The 20,627-nt window shown below is 46.0% G+C and overlaps 1 protein-coding gene and 1 pseudogene across 3 annotated transcripts in view; one reads left to right on the plus strand and one right to left on the minus strand.

The window, feature by feature from the left end:
- TAFA2 (TAFA chemokine like family member 2) overlaps positions 1-20,627 on the plus strand; it is a 274,868-nt gene that overhangs the window by 23,055 nt on the left and 231,186 nt on the right. The gene's annotated exons all lie outside the window — the stretch shown is intronic.
- Positions 2,561-6,437, minus strand: LOC148044123 (uncharacterized; annotated as a pseudogene).

Raw genomic sequence — 20,627 nt, forward strand, 5'->3', positions numbered from 1 at the left:
TGTCCTGACTTGGCGCTTCAAGGTCTCACTGCTTGTTTATAGAGAGTGATAAGAGGAAGGGCATGCTGATATCCCTTTGAAGTATATCTTCAACCAGAGAAAAGTGAAAATAAAAATTTATTGTGAATCTATGCTTAATCTTGTAAAAACCTTCCAAGCTAGAGCAGCAGTGTTTGTTAGCTGGAGATAATGGCACAATTTCAACAGCAGAAAGAAACTTTAAGCCTGCAAAAGATATTCTTAGAAATTCAGAAATTATCAAACACATTTGAGAGGATGGAGAAGTTAGAAAACTTAGAGCACCTAACAGTAAAATATGATGAAGAAGTTGGAGATGTTTATCAAGTGGAAAAAGTGGAGGTTAGAATCCTAAAAACTGAAGAGGAAAATGACCATAAAGAAATTAAATTTGCTTGCTTGTTTGTTTGTTTATTGGATTTATGTGCCACCCTTCTCCCAAAGGACTCAGGGCGGCGTACAACATTAAAAAAACACATATTACAAAAGTTAAAAAGAAAATTAGATAGAGTATCCAAAAACAAACCCAATTAATATTAACAATAACATTTAAAATATTAGATTAATATTAAGAGTTAAATCAATCATTTATTTTATTTTGTTCAGGCCAGGCTGGCTTGCTGGAAAAGCTAACTTTTTAGGGCACGTCAGAAGGACCGGAGGTCGGGGATTATACGAAGCTCCAGGGGGAGCTCATTCCAGAGGGAAGGTGCTCCCACAGAGAAGGCTCTCCCCCTGGGGGTTGCTAGCTGACACTGTCTGGCAGATGGCACCCTGAGGAGGCCAACTCTGTGGGATCGCACTGGACGGTGGGAGGCTACCGGTGGCAGTAGGTGGTCTCGCAGGTATCCTGGGCCTAAGCCATAGAGCACTTTAAAAGTCATAATTAGTACCTTGAATCGCACCTGGAAGACAACCGGCAACCAGTGCAGACCGCCTAAAAGGGGCGTAACATGGGAGCACCTAGGTACCCCCATGATACCCCGCACAGCCGCATTCTGGACCAGTTGAAGCCTCCGGGTGCTCTTCAAGGGCAGCCCCATGTAGAGAGTGTTACAGTAGTCCAGGCGAGAAAGGATGAGGGCATGAGTGACTGTGCACAGAGCATTCCGATCCAGGAAGGGGCGCAAATGATGTACCAGGCGAACCTGGTAAAAGGCCCCCCTGGTCACGGCCGTCAGGTGTTCTTCTAAACTAAGCCGCATATCCAGGAGGACTCCCAGTTTGCAAGCCTTCTCTGAGGGGGCTAAAATTTCTCCCCCTATCATCAAAGATGGAACAAGATGCACAAATCGGGATGATGGAAACCACAGCCACTCAGTCTTGGAGGGATTGAGCCTGAGCCTGTTCCTCCCCATCCAGATCTCAACAGCCTCCAGGCGTCGGGACATCACGTCGAGGGCATTGTTTGGGTGATTTGGGGTAGAGATGAAAACTTGGGTATAATCAACATATTGATGATACCGTATCCCAAAACCATGGATGATCTCACCCAGCGGTTTCATATATATGTTGAACAGGAGGGGTGAGAGAACTGACCCCAAGGGTACCCCACAAGTGACGCGCCTCGGGGTCGATCCATGCCCCCTAGTCAACACAAACTGCGACCTATCCGACAGGTAGGAGGAGAACCACCGTAAAACGGTGCCCCCCACTCCCAACCCCCCGGGTTGTCGCAGTAGGATACCATGGTCGATGGTATCAAAAGCTGCTGAGAGGTCTAATAGGACCAGGACAGAGGAGCAGCTCCTGTCCCGGGCCTGCCAGAGATCATCGACCAACGTGACCAATGCCATCTCCGTTCTGTATCCGGGCCTGAAACCAGACTGAAACGGATCCAGGTAGACAGCTTCATCCAGGTACTGGGGAAGCTGACGTGCTACCACACTCTCGACAACCTTCACTACAAAGTGAAGATTGGAGACTGGATGATAGTTGGCTAAAGAAGCTGGGTCCAGGGAAGTCTTCTTAAGGAGGGGTCTCACCACTGCCTCCTTCAAGGCAGTGGGAAAGAACCCTTCTCTCAATGAAGTGTTGGTAATCGCCTGGAACCAGCCTCGTGTCACCTCCCGGGAAGCGGAGACTAACCAAGAGGGACACGGGTCCAGCACCCAAGTGGCAGCACTCAGTCTCCCCATAATCCTGTCCATGCCCTCGGGGGTCACAGGGTCAAACTCATCCAAGATAGTCTCCACATCCCTGTTGACTCGCCCGAATCTACCCAGTCAGAGTCCAAGCCTGTTCGGATCTGAGCGATTTTCTCCTGCAGATACTGAACAAATGCTTCAGCCCTGCCCTACAAGGGGTTTTCCCCAATTCCTTGGTTAAGTAAGGAGTGGGTCACCCTAAACAGGGCGGCTGGGCAGTTATCTGCGGACGCGATAAGAGCGGAAAAATGTTACCATTTAGCCACTTTTATCGCTACTAAGTAGGATTTAATATGAATTCTTACTAGTGTTCGATCAGATTTGGACCGGCTGGCCCTCCAACCACTCTCTAGGCATCTTTTCTGGTGTTTCATCTCCCGGAGCCCCTCGGTAAATCAGGGAGCTACCCGGGATTGACACCGGGTGAGAGGCCGCAAAGGCACAACACGATCCAAGGCCCCAGTGGTCGCCCTATCCCAGGCTTCCACTAGGGCTTTGGTCGAGTTGTGAGCACGGGATTCAGGAAAAGTCTCAAGCTCCATCAGGAACCTTTCAGGTTCCATCAGGCGCCTGGGGCGGAACTATCTAGTCGGTTCCGCTTCCCTGCGGCAAGGGGTAGCAGTATGGACGTCAAGCCTGATGAGGAAATGATCTGACCATGACAAGGGTTGGATAGAAATATCCCCTAAATCTAGATCATTCATCCACTGCCCAGAGACAAAAATCAGGTCGAGCGTATGTCCCCTGTTATGGGTGGGGTCTTGAATTAACTGAGTTAGGTCCATAGCCGTCATGGAAGTCATGAACTCCCGAACTGACTCGGATGTTTCACCAATGGAAGGCAGATTGAAATCCCCCAAGATCATAAGCCTGGGGAAATCAACCACCAATCCAGCTAACACATCCAGCAGCTCCAGCAGGGCCGATGAAACATAGCAGGGAGACAGGTACGTAACAAAAAGGCCCACCTGAAGTCCAAGGCCCCATTTCAAAAAAGGGACTCACACCTGCATATCTGAGGCACAGTGACCTTCTGAGGTCCGAGACTTTCCCTAATAACCACCGCCACCCACCCCCCCGCCGCCCTAGGCTCTCAGCTGTTGAAACACCTGGAAGCCTGGTGGGCATAATTCACTAAGGGGAACACCCCCCTCATGGCCTAACCAGGTCTCCATAATGCACGCCAGGTCCACTCTACCCTCTTGTATGAGGTTGTAAATGAGGGGAGCCTTATGTACCACGGACCTGGTGTTAAGCGATACCAGCCAGACACCAGGGTCCTGTAATCCTGAGCACCCGGGGGTGTGAGAAGGGTGATAAGAGTTGGAACGTGCGATTACTCTTAAACAGAGAATCCGCGTCCCCCAAACATAATTTGGCCCTCGGCCCCCATGATATTTGCCTTTCCCACAAATAGTAGAGATGGTGAACCTCCCAATGGAATGTCTTAATGTCTCCCCCGGAATCCCAACCCTTCCCAGCACTCCCGACCCGCACCCATTAGTTAGCTCTGACCTGAACAAAACAAAATAAATTATTGATCATTGTTAATTTTAATTTTAATTTTAAAAAAAATGTTATTGTCAATTCTAATTGGGTTTGTTTGGGATATTCTATTTAATTTTTTTTAAAACTTTTGTATTATGTGTTTCTTTTAATGTTGTACGCCGCCCTGAGTCCTTGGGAGAAGGGTGGCATATAAATCTAATAAACCAAACCAAACCTGTGCCCTGGCAGACTTCCCCCAAGCCTGCCTGAGCCATCCGAATCAACCCCCCCGCCCCCCTTTAAATTTGATTTAGAAACCCCTGTAAAAAAACAGCTCTCTTCTTTGCATGCTACCTCTCGGGATCCCAAGATCCATCATTAAGGAAACGTCTTGATAGGCAAGAAGGCCATCCCCGGGAAAGGGGGAATTCTCGCAGTATAACATAGAGGAGAGTGTGGCATCAACCAAACGGGGTGCCATCATGGGGAGATGGAACGAGGAGATGACATGTCCATGGGGGGGGGGCAGCCGACAGTGTTCAAGGAGGTAGCAGGAAGCTTATGTCCATCATAACAATGGTCGGTGTTAAGGACAATATGTAAGAGTAACGGCCAGATGTCAAAATCGCAGGAGATGTTGAATTGCGAGATGTTGAAGTGGCCCTTAATGGCAATGGTGAGGACAGCGGTGGCAGCAGCTGATATTTATAGTGATTGGTTTGTTTCTGGAAATGGTAAGAGTGAAAGAAGAATTAAATGGAGGGGAACTCTACCCCAGATGGCAAGACCCAGAAGAAGAAAAAACAAAAGAATTTATGGATTTAAAGAGAGAAATTTTATTAGCAATATCACAGTAATAGCAATAGCAGTTAGACTTATATACCACTTCATAGGGCTTTCAGCCTTCTCTAAGCGGTTTACAGAGTCAGCATATTGCCCCCAACAACAATCCGGGTCCTCATTTTACCCACCTCGGAAGGATGGAAGGCTGAGTCAACCCTGAGCCGGTGAGATGTGAACAGCGAACTGCAGAACTGCAGTCAGCTGAAGTAGCCTGCAGTGCTCATTTAACCACTGCACCACCTCGGCTCTACTAACACTACTGAAAATCAAAGATAAGCTGATTAAGGAAACAGAAGAAGGACATTACATGAGAGATTTTATAAGCAAGGAGTTGCTAAGAGAAGTCTGTACAAAGCTGATCAAGGAGATGATTAGAGGACTGACACCACACATGGCAGAAGATATGAGTGTTTTGCTACTGGAAAGATACAGGTTGATAGATGGAAGTGTATAATTTTAAACTAGTTAAACTCAGTGAAATTTAGTGACAATAGATATATATTCTGTCCCCCCCTTCTCCGCTCGTTAACAGACGACAGGCAGATATATATTCTGTCCCCCCCTTCTCCGCTCGTTAACAGACGACAGGCAGACAAATGTAAAAGGAAAGAACTTTATCAGTTCTCGGCTCAGACTGGCTGCGAGCCCAAAAATAAACATAAATCAAGTCTCTGACAAGAATGCAAAACAAAACTCTTACAAAGCAATGCACTTCTCCAAGTGTCTCCTTGAATCAGGGTTACAGAAAGCAAATCACTTCTCCAAGTGTCTCTCAAATAAACCACGACCGATGATCAATGAACGTTGAATGAACGTTGACTCCTGAAACCAGGGTGTGGCACCATCCGTCCTTTTATCACCAGAAGACGCCACTAATGAGCCCCAGCTGCATTGTTAATCTTGCATCCCGAAAAGACTCACAGGAGACTTCTGCTGAGTCACAACACTATACCCCACTGCAGGGCCCTTTCCCCGGGTTCCGATGGTCTGGATGCGGTCGGAATGACGTGTCCACAAGATGGCTCACACCCATTTCCTGTGGTGCCTTTTTCATGAGTCCCAAACCTCTGCAGGAATAGCCCCCTTGAGCCGGAACTCCCTAGGTATCCGGTAGCCACCATGTTTCCTTCCGCCCTTCATGGCGTCGACACCGCGTCCAGGGTCCTTTACCCTCTGCAAGGCCGACCCACCAGCCCCCCTACCGTCGGAGGTTGACGGCAGCTCTACCAGCTTCGGCCGAGCCTTAACACCCTGTCCAGGGTCCTCCATCCTCTGCAAGGCCAACCCACCAGCCCCCATACCGTCGGAGGTTGACAGCAGCTCTACCAGCTTTGGCCGAGCCTTAACACTCTGTCCAGGGTCCTCCACCCTCTCCATGGCCAACCCACCAGCCCCCGTACTGTTGGAGGTTGATGGCAGCTCTACCAGCTTCGCCCGAGCCTTAACCCCCTGTCCAGGGTCCTCCACCCTCTCCATGGCTGACCCACCAGCCCCCGTACTGTTGCCGACTGGCGGCTGCTCCAACAGCTCCGGCCGAGCCCTAACACCCTGTCCAGGGTCCTCCACCTCCTCCAAGGCCAACCCACATGACCTCTCACCATTGGAGTCCGGCGGCAGCTCCACCGACTCCTGCCGAGCCACCACGCAATCCCCTCCCGCAGAGCCCTTCCCCCGGTTTCGACGATCGGGGTGTGGCCCAGAAGGGTTGGTGACGGCCTCCATGGAACCCGGTCCAAGACACTGGTCCCCCGCCGGGAACCTAGAAACAAAGTCCAGTGCTGCGGGGACCAGAGTCGTCAAAGGCTGGAATCTTGGCGGAGTTCTCCTTGCAGCCCTGGCCCATTGGCACTGGGCACATGACTCCACGCACCTCCGTACGTCATTTTTCAAAATTGACAATGTCTTGATGCAGACACGCAATGAACTTGCGAGAGCACCCATCGACGGATGTGCCCTGTGGGAACATAGAGCCGGCCCTGACACTTCAAAAGATCCCCTTCCAAAGTCCATAGGGACGCCAGCCCCACTTCCGCCCCCCGTTGCTCCACCCAGTCGTCACCCCGCTGCGCATCCTGCATCAGAGACTGCTTGCTCATGGGATGACAAACAGCAGTGCAGGATGCAATGGGTAGAACAGTCCGAGGTGGAAGCGAGTTCGCAGGGTCAGAGTTCTTTACTCGGCAGGGCATCCGCCCTGGGACTCCACACCCCCCGAATGCATGCTACCTTGTACGAATGGGGTATCACGACCGCACAAACATGCTGGTTGTCCGACATGATAGTGCGTTGCTGAGGGACGGCTGCAGTCCGCGCACCCTTCTGTTCTTCAGGGGCAACTCCCTGCCAGGTGTCCAAGATCCCCACAGTAGAAGCACAATCCCTCAGCCCATCATCTGTCCATCTCTGTCCGTGACACTCGAGGTCTGACAGCACCCAACTCCATGGGCTCCTCCCAGTCCACTGCAGTCCCTTGCTGAACCGGCATGCTGGTGGTCTCCTGGAATGCACGGTGAGGCCTTCGCCTCTGCAGCTGGGCGTCTATCTGGAGGCACAAGTGGACCAAAGCGTCGAACGTCGGTGGCTGTCCACCCTCGCCAGTTCATCCTGGAAGGCCTCAGACAATCCAACCTGGAACGTGTCCATTAGAGCTGGTTCATTCCACGTGGAATCCTGGCTATTTAAAACACAAATATTTCATCATTCGTCAATCATTAAAACATCGAAGTACAATTTTTTTGTATGCCCCTCCCACCCTCCACCCCCCTACCCCCTCCTCCTCCCCCCCCCGGACTTCCCAGAACCCGTACATGGTATGGATTTTTAACAAACACAGTCTAAAATCTATTGAGAGAAAAAAAAAGAAATTAATGACATTCTACATTGACCTTAGCTTCTTCTTGCTGAACTAACTTTAAACAATTTAAATCATTTCTGATCTTAAGCATAGGCTAACTGGAGTTTCTTGGTCCCATATTTATTTTGTATATAGTCAATCCATTTTTTCCAGTCTCGTTTATATCTCTCATTTGAGTGATCTTTAAGATATGCCGATATTTTAGCCATCTCGGCTAAGTTTGTGACTTTCAATGTCCATTCTTGAATTGTAGGCAAGTCTTCCTTCTTCCAGTATTGCGCTACCAACAGTCTTGCTGCCGTTATTAGGTGCAGAATCAAGTTAGTCTCTACCAGTGTAAAGTCAGTACATATACCTAGTAAAAATAACTGAGGAGTAAACTTTATCCTTCTTTTAAAGATATTTTGCATACTCCACCATATTTTTATCCAAAATGCCTTAACCTTTTGGCAGGTCCACCATATATAATAATATGTAGCATCGAGAGAACCACACCTCCAACATTTAGGCTGTACATTCGGATACATAGAAGCCAACCTTTTAGGATCTAAATGCCATCTATAGAACATCTTGTAAAAATTTTCTCTCAGATTTTGAGCTTGTGTAAATTTCACATTTCTTACCCAGATTCTTTCCCATGTATCCAACATTATTGGTTCTTCAATATTTTGAGCCCATTTTATCATACAATCTTTAACTAATTCTATTTCCGAATCCATCTGTATTAATACATTATATATCCTCTTTATATGCATTAAGCTTTGATCTCTTATTTGTTTAAACAAATTATCCTCAACTTGGATAAAACCAATTTTTTGATCTATTTTCCACCTAGCCTGTAATTGCCCATACTGGAACCATGTTTGAAGTGCCTTCTCCTCTTTTAATACCTCTAAAGATTTTAATTGTAATACCCCCCTTTCCGAGGTAAGAAGCTGTCTGTAAGTAATTCTGTCCTGTTTTTGTGCTATATTCATATTTTCAATTGCGTGTCTAGGAATTGCCCACATGGGTATCTTGTCATTTAATTTATATTGGTATTTTTTTCAGACCCGCAGTAAAGCATTTCTTAAAATATGACTTTTAAAATTCTTATCCAATTTTTTGTTGAATAACAGGTAAGCATGCCAACCATATACCAGATCGTGTCCCTCAATATTCAATATTCTATCATTGGTTAAATGAGTCCAATCACTAATTACAGATAATGCCACTGCATCATAATATAGTTTTAAATTAGGTAGTTTCAAACCTCCTCTCTCACGTACATCTTGCATTATTTTCATCTTTACCCTCGGCTTCTTTCCTGCACATACAAATTTGTTGATACCCTTCTGCCATTCTAAAAGATTCGCATCTTTTTTAAGTATAGGTAACATTTGGAAAAGAAATAAAAATTTTGGTAAGATGTTCATTTTCACTGCCGCTATCCTACCCAACAAAGATAAGTGCAATTTCTCCCATTTTTTCATCTCTGTCTGTATACTATGCCAAAGTGGTTCATAATTATGCTTATATAATTTCCCATTTGAAGTTAAGATGTTAACTCCAAGATATTTGACTTTTTTAACTACCTCGCATCCTAGCATCACTCCTAATTCTTCCTTTTGTTTAGTATTCATATTTATAGCTAATATTTTTGTTTTTCCTAAATTTATTTTAAAACCAGATACTTGACCATATTGATTAATCGTATTCATTAAGACCATACTGGATTCCTGCGGTTGTTCCAATATTATGACCAAATCATCCGCAAAAGCGCGGACTCTATATTCTTGCTGCCTAATCTTGATCCCTTTTAAACCATCCAAGCCCCGTATTTTATTCAACAATACTTCCAAAGTTATAATAAACAATAATGGGGACAAAGGACAGCCCTGTCTTGTACCTTTTCCAATTTGAAAAGAGTCTGTTAAACTTCCATTGACTATGATTTGTGCTGTTTGCTGTTGGTATATTGCTTTAATTGACTGTAAAAAATTATCTCCTATCTGCATTTTTTGCAATATCTTCAACAGAAATTGCCAGTTAACTCGATCAAAGGCCTTCTCAGCATCCAAAAATATAAACGCAGCAGGGATCTGGTTGTTCTTTCCCAAATATTCTAATGCATTAATAATTAATCTGACATTACTTTTCATCTGTCTCCCCTGTATAAAACCTGTTTGGTCCATGTGTATCAATTGTTGAATAACCAACATTAACCTATTTGCTAATATTTTAGTAAAAAATTTATAATCTACATTCAGTAATGAAATAGGTCTATAATTTTTGGGTTGGGTAGTATCTTGATCTTCTTGATCTTAGAGCCAAGGTGGCGCAGTGGTTAAATGCAGCACTGCAGGCTACTGCTAGATCAGCAGGTCAGCGGTTCAAATCTCACCGGCTCAGGGTTGACTCAGCCTTCCATCCTTCCGAGGTGGGTAAAATGAGGACCCAGATTGTTGGGGGCAATATGCTGACTCTCTGTAAACCGCTTAGAGAGGCCTGAAAGGCCTATGAAGCGGTATATAAGTCTACTGCTATTGCTATTGCTATTCTTTGGGTATCAAAGATCTAAACGCTGTCTTCCAAGATGGAGACACTTTACCTTCCATTTGAATCATATTAAATAATTCTCTAAGAGGTTCTACCATTTCTAACTGTAAGTTTTTATAGTAAACCGCTGTCAAACCATCTGTACCTGGTGCTTTCCCTAACTTTAATTGCTTAATTACGTGCAAGATTTCCCCCGAGGTTATTGGTTGATTCAATTTTTGCCTGTGCTCTTCTCTAACTGAAGGTATTTTCTCTTTATCTAAATATTTGTCTATATCTAAACCATTAATTTTATCCCCTTTATACAGTTCTGTAAAAAATTCCCGAAATGCCCTTTGAATCTCTTCCTGTTGAAACACCCCCTTCCCTCTGTAAATCAGTTTAGATATATTTCGAGTTTTCCTTTTTTTCCTAATCTGATAAGCTAACCATCTGCCAGGTTTGTTTGCATTACAAAAAGTATTGTGTTTTGCATATAATAAATTAGTGGATACCTGGTCAGAGATCAACATGTCAAATTGAGATTTTAATATGTTAATAGCTTCCTTAACCTTTGTATCGCCTGGGTTCATTGTTAACTCCAACTCTTTTCTCTTAATTTCCTCTTCCAGTTCTGTTCGTTTTAACCCTTGTTTATTTCTATGTGTTTTATTTATATTCATCAGCACTCCTCTCATATACGCTTTGCTTGCATCCCATACGAATTCCATAGATGTACCCTTATTCATATTCAAAACAAAATATTCAGATAGCAATTTTTTACAATCATTAATATACTTTTCATATTTAAATAAGTTTTCATTCAATCTCCAAGACCTTCTTGCCTGCACTACCCTTCCCAACTCCATCCAAACTTGGTTATGGTCCGAAAGGACCCTAGCCGCAATCTTTGTCTTCTTCACCCTAGAAAGCAAATCATTAGTGGTTAGTATAAAACCAATCCTTGAAAAGGATTGATGCCTGTCAGAGAAGAAAGTGAAGTCATATTCCTCTGCATTTCTTTCTCGCCAAATATCTCTCAATTCAAAGTCATCCATGATGTCAAAGAAAGGTTTGGGTAACTTTGCTCGCATCTTAGTATTTAGGCGGGAAGTCTTCTTATCTCTCTTAGTGTCTATCACTCCATTCCAATCACCCAATAGTGTACAGGAACTATAGTCCCACTGTACTAATTTAGCATAAAGATTTCTATAGAATCTATCTTGCTGTTGATTAGGGGCATAAATTCCCAAAAGTAATGTCTTTTTCCCTTCTAGGATTAGGTCTAAAGCAATATATCTTCCGAAGGGATCTGCTTCTATTAATTCAGCTTTCATATCTTTTCTTAAGTATACAACTATACCATTCTTCTTTTCCATAGCGGAAGCTACAAAATGTTGACCAAGTTTTGAGTTAATCAAATATTTTTGATCAGTTGACTTGATATGAGTTTCTTGCAAACAAATTACATCATTCTTAAACTGTTTGAGATAGTGAAATATTTTCTTTCTCTTCTGTGGAGAATTCAGTCCATTGACATTCCATGTTAAAATCTTAGTTGTCATCTTTGGTTGGCTGAAGCATTTTTAGAGCTTCCTGCATGGCCTGTTTAACCTTAGGCCTAGCTCCGCCCACTGCTTCCAGATTTGTTATTGTAGTTCCTTGATCGATGGCCGGTGATTGTTGATATTGTTGCTTTTTAGCTTGTTTCTCCATTCGTCTAGTAATCATGCGGCTAGGTCTTTGTTCCATAACACCTTGCGCTTCTAGAAGAGAGAGATGCTCCATCTTATCTGGTGGTTGTGTAGTTTGCTGTCTATCCTGTCCTTCTTGTGGTCTTTCTCCAGGTCCAGATGGTGCAGGGTATCCAGCCTTCAATATATTATAATAAAAATCTCGGGCTTTCCATACAGAGTTGAGGCAATATCTTTGCCTATCAAATGTAAATATAATGCCAAATGGTGCATCCCATCTATACTGTATCTGACGATTTCTGAGTTCTTCGACCAAAAAAGCGTAGTCTCGCCTGGCTCTTAACATTTGAGGTGGTATCTCTTTCAAAACAATCAGGTCTTGACCGCCAATTTGAAGCTTAGTGTTATAAGACACTTGTAGTACCATATTTCTAAGCTTATTATGGATGTTTAGCTAGAATAGGACATAAGGATTCAGTATAATTGGAGGATTTTAGAAATAGTAAATGAAATGCCAGGATGTGGTTATGTATTAAATCTTGATATATTTTATGATGAAGGACGTTTAAACAATTATTGTCAAATGAAAATGGAGGTATGATGATGGTAATATGTATAAATATATCTGAGTTAAAATACTTGAGTTAATATGAATTATGCTTGATGACGATGGAAGAGATGCACAAAAGCCTTTTGTAACCAACTGATACACTTTCTACAGTATGTAAAGAAGGAAGATTTTATATGTTGTGTGTCAGGCCTGCAGTTATATTCCTTTTGGGATTTTTGGCCTGCCACACACTCTATTATTTTCCTATGCTGTTTCATTAGTCTAGTAATTGGGAGGGCGAATACAAAGGAGTAGAATTGTGGAATGTGTTGTTGTCATTCCTTTCTAGAAGCCCAAGGTCATCTTTTGTTGCCGTACCTCTGCACCTGACTGGAACCAGCTGGGTGGAGAAGCTAACATGGCCGAAGAAGATTGGACCATGTGATGGATTTGTGGATGTGGGGATAAGATCATGAACTTTCAACTGGGTGGAATCCCAGGAAGTTTTCAGATTTGGGATTTCCACAGATGTGCTACTATGTCTGTCTTATTAAATTGGAACTTTAAGGATAGCTCTGCCTTGGACTCTAATTTAATTCTGCATGATATCTGGAACCCTGACATTGTGTTTGTTTTGAAAATTAAAAAAAAGAATATTCCCATACTTATTAATGACTCAGTCAAGGAGTTTTATTTTTGACTTTGCTCTTTAAAAAAATTGGGATGTTCAAATCCCCTTCAAATTTAGCCTCCAAGGAGGTGAATTAAGTGGAAAACCTATTAAAATGACCCAAATCTGTCAAAAGGAATGGATTTGAAACTATTGCAAAGAATTCTTAACTCTCTGTAAATGTCTGTATGAATTTGGTATGGTTAAAGCTATATCAATTATGATAGCCTAATTCTGGCTGCAGAGAAACATGAAGAATTAATTTTCAAGTTTTTCTGTACTTATTTCTATCAATATATGCCAATATTGGTATACAAATGTAGAGCATAGCAAAAACAGTAGAATTGTGCCATATCTATTATTTTCAATTTTGCACTGAAATTTTGTTCTTTGTTCTTAGACAAATTAACTATTCAAATATTACCAGAGGCAGAATTTTGGGATACATTATTATTTCAGTAAAAAAAATATGTATAGTAATGAGAAATGAGCTTTTGGAATAATTTTGATCTTATTGGTCTACCCTGTTGGTCTGTGAACAAGCTTCCACCAGAAGAATAGACAATTTACCATCTAATCAGGAGGAAGATCCAAACTATTCGTAACAGGCTGACAAGGCAAATCAACTCATATTATTAATATGCATTAGCTGGCTTCAAAATATTTATTAATATTAAATGAAATGCTATTTAATGTATATTGCTCTGTAATAGCCTATTGAATGCAGTATAAATATGAGATAAGCTCTACAGCTCAGGCAGACCTTAAGCATAGAGTAAGGTGACCAGATTTTCAGATTGGTAAAGAGGGACACCATTGACCCGGGGGGGGGGCTTGATTAAAAATTTTATATTTTGTCAAAAGGTCACACAAGGCAATTATATGACCCAGGACACTGAAAGCATCATAAATATGAATCTGTTGCCAAACATCAAAATTTTGATCACGTGACCATGAGGATGCTTCAACGGTCGCTAAGTGTGAAAAATGGTCACTAAGTGTGAAAAATGGTCATCGGCCGTTGTAACTTTGGTCACTAAATGAACTGTTTGAAAGCTAAAGCTAGCTTGCATTATGCTAGCTTACATTTTCAAGAGAGAGAAGCTAAACTCCTTATTAGAATTGAAATAGAAATGAGTAGAGTAGAGTAGAATAGTTTATTGGTTCCACCACAAAAGCGCGTAGGACAAAAGCGCGCTCGACAAAAGCGCGCTGTGACGTCATCACAGCGCGACGAAAAAGATCGAAAAAATGTAAAAATAAAGCTAAAACCTTCCCCTAACCCCCCCAAACCTAACCCTAAACCTAACCCTAACCCTAACTCTTAACCTAACCCTAAACCTAACCCTAAACCTAACCGTTAAAGTAACGAAAAACGTAACGCTAACCCTTATCCTAACCCTAACGCTAACGCTCTAAAGCTAACCCTAACCCTTACCCTTACCCTAACCCTAACCCTAACCCTAACCCTAACCCTTACCTTTATGTGAATCGGCTTGCTTTAATTTAATTTTTATTAATTTTTATTTGAATTTTTCGATCTTTTTCGTCGCGCTGTGATGACGTCAAAGGCGCGATTTTGTCGATCGCGCTTTTGTCGTCCGCGCTTTTGACGGGTCACGTAGTTTATTATCCAAGTGTGATTGGACACACAAGGAATTTGTCTTCGGTGTACATAAATAAAATAAAATAAAATAAAATACATTCATCAAGAATCATAAGCTACAACACAGTGATAGTCTCTCTCTCTCTCTCTCTCTCTCTCTCACACACACACACACACACACACACACACAAATACACACACACTCCTCCTCTGGATTCGATGGGGTTTAGGAAATCCCCCCACCCTCATACACTCCCCTTTCTTTCTTTCTCTCTTCCCTCCTCTGGATTCAATGGGGTTTAGGTCCCCCCTCGGCTCGGATCACACCTCAGCTGAGCAGGGAGGGATCCTTTGCTTTTGGAGGCTTCACAGCAAGGGTTCTACCTCCCCTCTTCCCCCCTCGGCTCGGATCACACCTCAGCTGAGCAGGGAGGGATCCTTTGCTTTTGGAGGCTTCACAGCAAGGGTTTTACCTCCCCTCTTCCCCCCTCGGCTCGGATCACACCTCAGCTGAGCGGGCAGGGATCCTTTGCTTTTGGAGGCTTCACAGCAAGGGTTTTACCTCCCCTCTTCCCCCCTCGGCTCGGATCACACCTCAGCTGAGCGGGCAGGGATCCTTTGCTTTTGGAGGCTTCACAGCAAGGGTTTTACCTCCCCTCTTCCCCCCACGGCTCGGATCACACCTCAGCTGAGTGGGCAGGGATCCTTTACTTTTGGAGGCTTCACAGCAAGGGTTTTACCTCCCCTCTTCCCCCCTCGGCTCGGATCACACCTCAGCTGAGCGGGCAGGGAACTTTTGCTTTTGGAGGCTTCACAGCAAGGGTTTTACCTCCCCTCTTTCCCCCTCGGCTCGGATCACACCTCAGCTGAGCGGGCAGGGAACTTTTGCTTTTGGAGGCTTCACAGCAAGGGTTCTACCTCCCCTCTTCCCCCCTCAGCTCGGATCACACCTCAGCTGAGCGGGCAGGGATCCTTTGCTTTTGGAGGCTTCACAGCAAGGGTTCTACCTCCCCTCTTCCCCCCTCGGCTCGGATCACACCTCAGCTGAGCGGGCAGGGATCCTTTGCTTTTGGAGGCTTCACAGCAAGGGTTCTACCTCCCCTCTTCCCCCCTCGGCTCGGATCACACCTCAGCTGAGCGGGCAGGGATCCTTTGCTTTTGGAGGCTTCACAGCAAGGGTTTTACCTCCCCTCTTCCCCCCTCGGCTCGGATCACACCTCAGCTGAGCGGGCAGGGATCCTTTGCTTTTGGAGGCTTCACAGCAAGGGTTTTACCTCCCCTCTTCCCCCCTCGGCTCGGATCACACCTCAGCTGAGCGGGCAGGGATCCTTTGCTTTTGGAGGCTTCACAGCAAGGGTTTTACCTCCCCTCTTCCCCCCTCGGCTCGGATCACACCTCAGCTGAGCGGGCAGGGATCCTTTGCTTTTGGAGGCTTCACAGCAAGGGTTTTACCTCCCCTCTTCCCCCCTCGGCTCGGATCACACCTCAGCTGAGCGGGCAGGGATCCTTTGCTTTTGGAGGCTTCACAGCAAGGGTTTTACCTCCCCTCTTCCCCCCTCGGCTCGGATCACACCTCAGCTGAGCGGGCAGGGATCCTTTGCTTTTGGAGGCTTCACAGCAAGGGTTTTACCTCCCCTCTTCCCCCCTCGGCTCGGATCACACCTCAGCTGAGCGGGCAGGGATCCTTTGCTTTTGGAGGCTTCACAGCAAGGGTTCTACCTCCCCTCTTCCCCCCTCGGCTCGGATCACACCTCAGCTGAGCGGGCAGGGATCCTTTGCTTTTGGAGGCTTCACAGCAAGGGTTTTACCTCCCCTCTTCCCCCCTCGGCTCGGATCACACCTCAGCTGAGCGGGCAGGGATCCTTTGCTTTTGGAGGCTTCACAGCAAGGGTTTTACCTCCCCTCTTCCCCCCTCGGCTCGGATCACACCTCAGCTGAGCGGGCAGGGATCCTTTGCTTTTGGAGGCTTCACAGCAAGGGTTTTACCTCCCCTCTTCCCCCCTCGGCTCGGATCACACCTCAGCTGAGCGGGCAGGGATCCTTTGCTTTTGGAGGCTTCACAGCAAGGGTTCTACCTCCCCTCTTCCCCCCTCGGCTCGGATCACACCTCAGCTGAGCGGGCAGGGATCCTTTGGTTTTGGAGGCTTCACAGCAAGGGTTTTACCTCCCCTCTTCCCCCCTCGGCTCGGATCACACCTCAGCTGAGCGGGCAGGGATCCTTTGCTTTTGGAGGCTTCACAGCAAGGGTTTTACCTCCCCTCTTCCCCCCTCGGCTCGGATCACACCTCAGCTGAGCGGGCAGGGATCCTTTGCTTTTGGAGGCTTCACAGCAAAGGTTTTACCTCCCCTCTTCCCCCCTCGGCTCGGATCACACCTCAGCTGAGCGGGCAGGGATCCTTTGCTTTTGGAGGCTTCACAGCAAGGGTTCTACCTCCCCTCTTCCCCCCTCGGCTCGGATCACACCTCAGCTGAGCGGGCAGGGATCCTTTGCTTTTGGAGGCTTCACAGCAAGGGTTTTACCTCCCCTCTTCCCCCCTCGGCTCGGATCACACCTCAGCTGAGCGGGCAGGGATCCTTTGCTTTTGGAGGCTTCACAGCAAGGGTTTTACCTCCCCTCTTCCCCCCTCGGCTCGGATCACACCTCAGCTGAGCGGGCAGGGATCCTTTGCTTTTGGAGGCTTCACAGCAAGGGTACTACCTCCCCTCTTCCCCCCTCGGCTCGGATCACACCTCAGCTGAGCGGGCAGGGATCCTTTGCTTTTGGAGGCTTCACAGCAAGGGTTTTACCTCCCCTCTTCCCCCCTCGGCTCGGATCACACCTCAGCTGAGCGGGCAGGGATCCTTTGCTTTTGGAGGCTTCACAGCAAGGGTTTTACCTCCCCTCTTCCCCCCTCGGCTCGTATCACACCTCAGCTGAGCAGGCAGGGAACTTTTGCTTTTGGAGGCTTCACAGCAGCGGTGGTGCCTCCCCCTCTTCCCCCCTCGGCTCGGATCACACCTCAGCTGAGCAGGGAGGGATCCTTTGCTTTTGGAGGCTTCACAGCAAGGGTTCTACCTCCCCTCTTCCCCCCTCGGCTCAGATCACACCTCAGCTGAGCGGGCAGGGAACTTTTGCTTTTGGAGGCTTCACAGCGGCGGCGGTGCCTCCCCCTCTTCCCCCCTCAGCTCGGATCACACCTCAGCTGAGCAGGGAGGGATCCTTTGCTTTGGGAGGCTTCACAGCAAGGGTTTTACCTCCCCCACCGATGCCAGCTTCCCTGCTGCGACTGGCGGGAATGGCAATGAAAGCTCGGGCTTCACTCCTCCGTCTGGGGCTGCGGCTAACCCTGCCTTCCACACACACCCGGCTTCAAAAATCCGGGGAGTTGCGGGGAGGGACGATCTTCTTCCCCTCTCTCAGGTTGTCCGGTTCCCCCCCCCCAGTTCCTCTCATGAGTAGCTCGCAAGGGAAGGACTTCCCTTCCCTTGCTAAAGGCCGCCACCGCCCACCCGAAGCAGCGAAGCCTCCCGATTCCCACCGGCACCGGAGTTACTCACCAGGGCAGTGCAGCAAAAACAAACAGCGAAGGCGAAATGAAATGGAGACTGGTGAGAGTCACGACTCGCACAGCGTGCTTAAGCGGACTCCAGCCAATCAGTGAGCTGGCTGGGATGGAAAATTTTAAGCACCCTCGTGCGTGCTTAAAGTTTTCCATCCTAGCCAGCTCACTGATTGGCTGGAGTCCAGGCCAATTAAATCAGTGAGCGGCAGGCTGGGCTGGCTTAAATTTGTAGGTAGCATAGAACAGAACGATGAGCCAGCCCAGCAGCTGATGGGCGGGAGCTGCGAGCGCCAAAAAAAGCGTGCCTTTTAAAAAAGCGGGCGGGACGCGGGAAAATGTATCAAAAAGCGGGGGTGTCCCGCCAAAAGCGGGACGTCTGGTCACCTTAGCATAGAGGGCAGCAAGCTTTTGAATCTGCAAAAGAAATGATTTTAGACTAGTGCTCAAAGACCAACCAATCTATTTCTAAAACTAAGGAAAGGAGTATTTGTTTTTAATAGCTTATTGTTAAAAACAAGACCCCCCCCCCAACTTTTCCAATTTAGGACTATATCTAAATCCTGGCTCCAAGGCAAAATCTGGCAGAAATCTTACCCACTTGGATAAGATTGATTTATGAAAAATCTTTATTGAATGAAGCCATACAAATGACTGATTATTCATTGCCAGATAGTATCAAGGTGCATCCATGGTGGTTCCAACTCATTGTCTCTTTCTCTGCTTTTGCGACAAATTAACAGAGTTGCAACATTAGGTACAAGGAATTACATAACTGCTCTAGCTGGAGAACCTTGCCCCCCCACCTCTACTTGTATAATGGGGAGTGAAAACCACCAATACTGTTAATACACTGAAGAAGATATGCAAGTATAGTTAAGGAAAAACAAGAGACAGCTTAATCCTGGGGAATAAGAAGGAATTGTAAGAAAGAAACTCAAAATTACTCTGCCTGGAGTCAGTTAGTCTCAAATCTTTATAAATGTGTCAGCCTTTCCAGGCCAGCTAAATCAGGAAGCAGACAGCACAAGGATTACAGAAACACTATTTTATTGTTGTAGGGTATAATAACAGAATCTTGAGAGGTTGATTTGAAGGGCTGATGAGTTTGTAGAAATTTGAGATGAATCAAAATACACATCTGTTTTATTCCAAGCTAAAACATTTAATCATTGTACTATATCAAAATTATAAGTAGTCATAATCATATATAGTATATATGTTATTTGCAGTTAATATATTTTATAATGTGAATATGGGATATCATTTTTCAAGGACAAGTGCTATATGAAGACTTCTCATGAAAAATAAATCCTGTGTCTTGTTTTGATTACCTAGTATTCATCACTGTTTCCTTTGAGCTCTGTTCTCAAACAATTTCTATAATTTTCATTCCAGTTTACATCAAGGAGGCTTATGCTAAGGGTTGTGCTTTGGGGCACTAAGTTAGCTATGGCTGCTTAGATCTTTGTTACAATTACAAGCAAAACCCTTTTGAAGTGAAGTTTTTGTATTACCGTATTTATCGGCGTATAACACGCAGTTTTAAAACTAAAATTGCAAGCTTAAACCCTGCCTGCGTGTTATACGCCGATACTGCGTGTTATACGCCGATAAATACGGGTCCAACGCCGGGTCCACTGTTCCCTCTAAGGTGGCAAGAAACCCCCGCGCAGAGGTTTCTAACTCCCGCGCAGAGGTTTCTTTCAAAGCAAACGTGGGGAAGTCCTTTGCAGGCAGCTAGAACTGGCTGCCTGCAAAGGACCTTCCCAAACTTGTTTCAGCGGCAGCTCTCAGCCTGGCGGCAGCGTCACACAGACTGTGGAAGGAGGGGGAGGAGGAGGGAACCAAAGAGAGCTTTTACCGAGTCTGCGCCCCACAGCCAGGACCGTCCTGGCGCCTCCAGCCGCGTTTCTTCCTGCAAAGCCCTTCGGGCAACCCGAGAGTTCCGCTTGACGCCAGAAGGGCTTTGCAGGAAGAAACGCCGCGTTTTCTGGGAATTCTGGGAGTTGAAGTCCAGACATCTTCAAGTTGACAAGGTTGAGAAACACTGCACTAGATTGCCGCAACTACAACTCTCAGAATTCCCAGTCAGTCTCGAAAATAGAACCAACTTCATAACACGTTATTCTATATTGTTAATTGTGATCCAAAGTCTTAGGTTTAGTGACGGTTCAGAAAAGGTGTTTCATTGGCTTGCCTAGAAGAGACCCCGCTGGCCGCTGAAACAATTGTGGCAGAGATTTCGCCATTGAGAAGACTTAAGTTGAAAGCCGGGCGAATTCATTGAAAAAGGCCGAAGCGGGAAAAGCGGCGCTTCCAAAAGACGAGGGGAGAAAACCTTGTTCTCTAGGCAACTAGGAAGACTCGGGTCAAAACTCGCGAGAATTACCCAACCACTCGATCTCCAGTATAGTACTCTCTGGTCTGAGAATAATCAGAACGGGTGGGCGGGGAGTCACAGACGGAACTACATTTCCCAGCGGCCTCTTGAAAAAATAGCCTCCCGCTTTTTCCGAGCGCATTCGCGTTCCCTACGGCGCGGCGGTTGAACCTGGGCCGCTCTGGGAAAGCGGTCGCGATGGCTGGCTGCAATGTTAATGCGGCTTCTCCCCCAATCGAGTTGACTCCGCTTATCCGGAAACTTCGTAAGTGGTTGGTTTGTCTGCACCGATAGCCCGTGTGCCTACTCAGAGGCTGG

The sequence above is a fragment of the Thamnophis sirtalis genome, unplaced genomic scaffold (genome assembly GCF_051295495.1).
Source record: "Thamnophis sirtalis isolate CommonGarterSnake01/CBP01778 unplaced genomic scaffold, rThaSir2_p1.2 scaffold_9, whole genome shotgun sequence".
Lineage (NCBI taxonomy): Eukaryota > Metazoa > Chordata > Lepidosauria > Squamata > Natricidae > Thamnophis > Thamnophis sirtalis.